The sequence below is a fragment of the Tupaia chinensis genome, unplaced genomic scaffold, assembly GCF_000334495.1.
Source record: "Tupaia chinensis unplaced genomic scaffold, TupChi_1.0 Scaffold143650_1, whole genome shotgun sequence".
Lineage (NCBI taxonomy): Eukaryota > Metazoa > Chordata > Mammalia > Scandentia > Tupaiidae > Tupaia > Tupaia belangeri.
The window spans coordinates 157,977-165,365 of NW_006203499.1; the positions used below are offsets into that span (position 1 = coordinate 157,977).

Below are 7,389 nucleotides of genomic sequence, written 5' to 3' on the forward strand. Positions count from 1 at the left end.
TCTGTCTGTCTGGCGAGCGCACGCGCCCTATGGCGAAAACCTCTCCAAAAAAAAAAGAAAAAGAAAAAAATAATCTTGTTTATATTACATTGAATCACATACAACTTTATGGTGTATTACATTTCCCCCTCCAGAAGGAATGCCATGCATATCAGTCAACACAGAAACACCAAAATCCCCATTTCATCATCCAATAGCCTCCCATTATTTCCCCTCATCATTATTATTATTATTTCAATTATCTTTTTAAACAGTCAATTACTATTTCTCATTTTGCCTATAAAAAGACTGCCCAACAACATCAACCATGTCTTGTCCAGTCTAAGACTTGAGGGATGATGAGAGGAAATATTTACAGCTGCTTATATCTGCTCATTAGGTACATTTCCTCCTTATAACTACAAAGTCTTAGTACCTGATTTCCCTTGTAGACTCTGGTATGGGAAGAAAGAAAAATTTTCCTAAACTGAGTAGTTGTTCTCAAGAGACCAGACTGAAAATGGGACGAGTCCAGTCTTACTACACATTCTCTGTGAAATCTCCTGCCTTTAAAGGTACTTTCACTAAACATGAGTTAAAAATTTGTCATGGGTCAACAGGTGACATGGAGGTTAAGGTGCTGAATCCTACCTATATGAATGTGTGGTTCAATTACCAGACCTGGTGGCTTGAACACCATGCTGGGCACGTTTGTGTGTGTGTGTTCAAAATCCTGAGAAGAGATTAAAGGAGAAAGGATTGCAGCATGGCCATCTCCCTGGGGCTGGGGGTGATTTCTCACAATCCTTCTCTCTGTGTCTATCTCTCCCACTCTCCTGCTCTATAATAAAAACCTTTAAAATATATTTTTACTTTATAAAGGATTGTCATTTAGTGTTTCATTTATGTAACACTGGGTAATTATAAGAGATAGATGTGGACCTCTTTACACATAGTGGACTGAAGTTAGAAATGTACATGTTTTATTTCATTTGATTTTTACACAATTCCATTCCAGTAGGACACATTATTAATAAACTCATTCTACATTGCAGAAATGAGATTCAGGAGGGTTAAATCATGAACCAAGCAAGGATGGAACTTTGACTGAAACTCTATCAAGATCTTTCCAGGTCTCAGGCTGTAGGCATGGAGCAAACAGAAAGGAAATATCAGTCCAAGGATAAAGCAGAAACATGTCAAAACTTCAACTGTGAGGGAAAAGATAGTTCATGTGATCTCTTTTTTTTAATGTATTTTTTATTTTAATTTTATGTCATTTACATTTCATCATTGTACATTTTTACAGCATACAATGTGAGTTCTCAAAGCATAAATGCATTGCATGTTGAGCAAGTCAAAAATGTTAACTTTTATTTCTTTTGTCTGTTAAACTTTTTTTTAGTTGTTTTCATTTTTACTTTTAAGTAAACTTTTTGGGGAAGAAAATTACAGATTAACATGCTGAGATATCTATGTGTCCTTTACTCAGTTTCCCCAGTGAAATCATCCAGCAAAACCATAGTACAAAATCATGCCAGGTCGGCGGGAACCAGCAGTTAGCATCATGGCTATGTCGCTGGACTCCCACGTAGTTGACCACGGTTCGTGTCCCGGACCCGGTGGCTTAAAAAAACTCACGCCAGGCGCGTGTGCGTGCATGCCCAAGATCCCGAGAGGAGAATGGAGGAGAAGGGATTGCAGCGTGACCATCCCCCCTGGGGGGTGATTTCTCGCTTTCTGTCTCTATGTCTCTCTCTGTCTGTCTGGCGAGCGCACACGTCCTACAGTGAAAATCTCTCAAAAAAAAAATCATGCCAGGTTATTGACATGGATAAGTTCAAAATACAGAACAGTTTAATCAACACAAGGATGTCCAGCTCTGCCCTCTTGCAGCCATGTCCTCCTCCCTCCCTGTCCAGTCCTTCACCTCTGAAAACCACTAATCTAGTCACTGTTGGTACAATATTATCATTTTGAAATGTTTCATAGAATATAAAAATATATGCATATGCAAATGGTAGAGTAGATAATTCTGTGAGCTGGTGTTCAGGGTGACTACAATATACACTGTGGAAAATGAGCCAAAACAGGATATTCAAGGTGCAAAAAGCATCTTGGGTCAAAGATTTAAATATAAAGCCAATGATGAAACTACTGGTGAGAAACTCTTGAAAACACTGGAGTAGGCAAAGGTTTCTAAATTAAGACCTCTTAAAGCACAGGCTTAATCCCAAAAATAAATTAGTGGGATTATATCAAGCTAAAAATCTTCCACACAGCAGAGAAAACAACAATTACAGTGAAAAGACAACTCTCAGAATGGGATAAATATTTGAATTTTTTTTCCTGAATGACAAGGTCAGAATTCTGCTTTATTAAACACGCACAAGCTTCATATCTTACAAACTGCTTAGTCAAATAAAAAGACATATTTAGCTCTTACATCCTTTGGTTATGATGAGAAATATTCTAAATATCCTCATTCATGCTTGCTAATTAAATAAGCTCTAACTTAGTCTACTTTGAGGTATGTCAGAATAGAATGTGATATTTATATTAACACCAGAAAAAAAAAAAAAACTAAAAAAGAAACAATTTCTCAGGACTGTTATATCTGGAGGGGATAGCTTTATTTAATTTAAACTGTCTGCCTCCCAACAAGATCACTCTGTCTTGTGCAATGGATTTAAGAATCCATCAAATTACATTCTATTTTCCAACTCATGAAATAGTAATAATGCTTTCTTTATGAAAATCTATGTATTAATGGCTATTTACTGGGACTTGAAAATGAGACAATTAAATGTTAAATACATTAATAACATCCTTACTATTGGCACAGTGAGTCTTTTTGCCTGCTACTGTCAATGAATGTAGGTTTATAAAAGAACAGAAACAGTGATTCTGAGCAATAAAACCAGCAGGATCTTCACAATTAGGATCACCTCCTCATTACAATATGGACACTCTTCGCTTAATGACTGAGTTCAGTTCCTATGACTAGCTTATTAAGCTAATTGATTGGTATGTGAGGAGCTTAAATGCAGATGCCGTGTGGTGTGTCCTATCACCACAGGGTATGTAGTGTTTCAACAGATATCATATGACACCACACTACAATAATGAAATTCTATCCATTCCAAAAACACACATTAGATAAGCACCAAAAGCGACAAGCCACGTTATAACACAGTAATATAAGCCCAGTGTAATCCTTTTTATACTAAATACTATAGATACACAATAAAGTACAAATTTATAAAAGAACACTTCTTGTAGTGAATACTGGCTGTGGGAATGAGACAAAGACTGAGAAAGGGGATTCCCTGCACTGGAGGACTGATCTGAAGTCCACAGCTGTTAAACAGGTAGGTCCTTAAGTGAGGAATCTCAAACCGAGTGAAAATACTATTTTGTCTCTAAGCCAATAACAAAAACCTGCGTATTCAAAAGTTATTATCTTCATCTTATGAAAATCTTGTTAAAAAAAACTTACAGATCAGAAAATTGAAAAACACTCAGACTGTAAGGATATGAAAATACAAAATCTCTATGTCTAAAAGTATTATTAATACATGATCGATTTGCCCTGAGTTTAGTTATGTCCCAAAGTAGAACCTTATTTATTCCATTCTCTCCCACACCTGTTAAAAACCAATTTCCAAAAGTCCTTTTTAAAATCTTGTCTTGTCAATTTAATAGTAGCAATAAGTACACAACTATTTATGAAGCAAAACTGGACTCCATCTCTGGTCTAAATAACAGCCCAAATCACAATCCTTGATTAAGGACAAGAACAGGATATGCCATCACAGATACTGTCATGGCAGTCGGTAACCTCTCTGTAAACAACGTATTTCTCCACAGTAGGATGTAACAAAGTCATGTGGTAAAAATGTTCCTCTAAATTTAATTTTTTAAGTTTTCAGAAGTCAATCTTACAAGTTTTCTGAAGTTTACCAGATGAAATCAAATGACTGACTGATATCATATGTGACGGAGGGACTGTTGGGATTCATGCTCTTCAGACATTCTTCATACATTTTACAAACACCTTCCATGCATTAATTTAAAGATTTATAGTCAGTGTTAAGTTCTGCCTTCTGGACTCTTGGTGAGCTGTACAAGCAAAATGGTGTAAGACATCACGTCAAACTCTCTTCACTGCAGCCATTGTTGATACCATCGCCATACAGGAGCTTAACCCCAATGCCCTGAACATTATTTCTTAGATAAGGGATTGGTAACCAAAATATATAGGGAACTCAAGTAGTTCACCCATTAAAAAATGAGTAAACCAATTAAACATGGGCAAATTGGGCCGGCAACTCACAGGGCAGTAAAGACACTAGACTCCCAGATGGCCTACAGTGGTCCAAGTCTCAGACCTGGCAGCTTGATTTCTCATTCTCCCTCTCTTCTCCATACCACTGTGGTCAAATAGATGAATAACAACAAATAATTCTAAAAAGAAAAATGGACAAATAAACTGAATAGACAACTCTCCAAGGAAGAATCACAAATGGCCAAAAGACATGTGAAAAATGTTCAAAATCTCTTGTCATAAAGGAAATGCAAATTAAAGCCATGATGAGATACCATTTAACCCCAATTAGAATTGCTAGGATGGAAAAACTAAAGAACAACAAATATTTGCAAGGATATGGTGGAAAGAGAACCCTCTTACATTGTTGTTGGAAATGTGTATTTGTACAAACTCTGTGTAAAACAACATATAGGTTCCTCAAAAAAAAACTACAAATAGAACTACCATGTAACCCAGTAATCCCATTCCTTGGTATTTATTCAGAGGACAGGAAAACAGTTGGAAGGACATTCCAGTTTACTGTTACATTATTCACAATTGTTAAGATATGGAATCAAACTATGTGCCCAGAAACTGATGACTGCATTGAAAAATGATGGCACATAGATACTATGGAACATTATTCAGCAGTAAGAAACAATGACACCCCTACTGTTTGATTCAAAGTGGATGAATACAAATGACTTAATATAAACCAAAGCGAGCCAGACTTTGGAAGAGGTACACTGTATTTCCCCATCAACTTAAACTGAAAGTCTATACTCTATTACAGAAGCAGAAAATCCAAAGATATGATAGTAGAGAGGATAAGTGTAGATACCAGAGATTGGAAGAGAAGGCACTGGGTGGTTGAAAGTGGGTGGAAAGAGAAAAGAGAAGGAATGACTAACATACAAAAGATTATAAAGTTCTGTTAAAAAAAATCTATTTTTTACTTTCAAAAATAAAATCAAATAATTATTTTGCCCAGTTAGGAAACACACTAGATGCCAAAGTCCACATTATCAACAAGAGCAGTAAAGGTCCTAATATATGATAGAATGATGGACCCCAAAAGTGAAAAATTATGTCTCAAATACATTTCTCCTTCAGAGGATTTAAATAGTTTTACTTTCGAAGCACAGTTTTTATTTTTCCAGAAAGGAGTACAACCTAGTACTATAGCTTCAGTAAATTAAAGAAATAATACTCATTATGATCCATGCCACTTGAGAATAAATAGCTCCGGAGAAGCCTATGTTGTTCAACAAGATGACTGAGAATTTACAAATCATTTTGGTGAGAGATTGGAAATGACTTAGGGAAAGTGGGGAAATGACCAAGGGAAAGCTGCTGGATATCAGAGAGAGCAGAAAGCTTAATATGAAGGCTAAATAAAATTATACAGAGAGATTAAAATAAGAGGAATGGAAACTTCCAGCACTCATTGGAGGACCAAATCCTACTCCCAAAATATGATTAAGAATCAAGAAATTACTCCTGAGGCATTGAAGCTTGCAGTTAGGGAGCTTATTCTATTCTAGAAATATTGGGGCTTTTATACCTTTCCTCCACATAATTTTTTCAGGGCCCTCTTTATGTCTTTATTCTTGAGACTATAGAGGAAGGGGTTTAGCATGGGGGTGACTACACTGTACATCATCGAAGCTCCTGCACTTGAGTATGAGCTTTGGGTAACCCCAGCACTTAGGTACACACCCATGCCTGTACAATAAAATAAGGAAACAACTGAGAGGTGAGAGGCACAGGTGGAAAAGGCTTTGTACTTCCCCTGAGCTGATGAGATTGCACGAATGGAGGAAACTATCTTAGTGTAAGAGTAAAGGATCCCAGTGAGGGGACCACCACCCAGCAGCACAAATGCAAAATGTATCAGCATGTCATTAAAAAAGGTGTCAGAGCAGGCAAGGTGGACCACCTGATTCAGTTCACAGAAAAAGTGGGGAATTTCCACATGTGTACAGAAGGACAGCCACAACACCATTAAGCTTTGTAATAATGCATACAGGGCACTTGTGTTCCATGAAGCCAGAACCAGTTGTCCACAGAGCCAGGAGTTCATGATGACCGTTTAGTGCAGGGGGTTGCAGATGGCCACATACCGGTCATAAGCCATCACTGTCAGGAGAAAGACATCTACCCCTCCAAAGAGCATGAAAAACATCATCTGGTTGATGCAGCCTGCATAGGAGATGACCTTGCTCTGTGTCTGGATGTTCACCAGCATCTTTGGGACGGTGGTGGAGGTGAAACAGATTCAACAAAGGACAGGCTGGAGAAGAAGAAGTACATGGGGGTGTGCAGGTGGGAGTCTGAGATGGTGGCCAGGATGATGAGCAGGTTTCCACACACAGTGATCAGGTACATGGAGAGGAAAAGCCCAAATAGGAGGGGCTGCAATTCTGGTTCCTCTGAAAATCCCAGAAGAAGGAATTCTGAACTTTGTGTATCATTTCCTGGTTCCATGGTGACTCCCTGAAACGAGTAAAATGAAATGGCTAATTTCACATGGACAGATATTACTCACATAGCTGAACTCCCATAGATAATATTTTGCAGTCAGAAATTTACATTTCATATTTTTATGGATCTAATCTGTTTTAGGCTTTCCTAATGTCATCTCTGTTTGGACTTCTTATCTCACCTCTTTATTCCCATAGATTATGTATTCTGCAGGACTTTCTACTTATGTATTTATTGACAATAAATAATAGTACATATTTATAGAGTAAAATATGATGTTACAATAGGATTTTATTTGTTTTGGGGTTTTGTTTTGTTTTAGTTTTGTTATTGGGCACATGCACTCACCAGACAAAGAGACAGTGAGAGAGAGGGAAAGTGAGATATCACCCCTCCCCATGGAGAATGGCCATTCCACAATATTCTCCTCTTTCAGGATGCTGGGAGTGCATGTACACCTGTCTGGCATTTTTTTCCAGCTACCAGGTCTGGAACTTTAACAGGCAGTCGACCATGTATGACCAAGCCACTTTAACCATCACACTATCAGCTGGCCCAAAAACTGTATCATTATATCCATTGAAAAACAACTCTGGGGCCAGCAGGTGGCATGGTGG

General features: G+C 37.6%; 1 pseudogene; it reads right to left on the reverse strand.

Annotated features, from left to right (window-relative positions):
• Window positions 1-5,846: 5,846 nt before the first annotated feature.
• On the reverse strand, window positions 5,847-6,607 carry LOC102486844 (olfactory receptor 7A17-like; annotated as a pseudogene).
• Window positions 6,608-7,389: the final 782 nt, after the last annotated feature.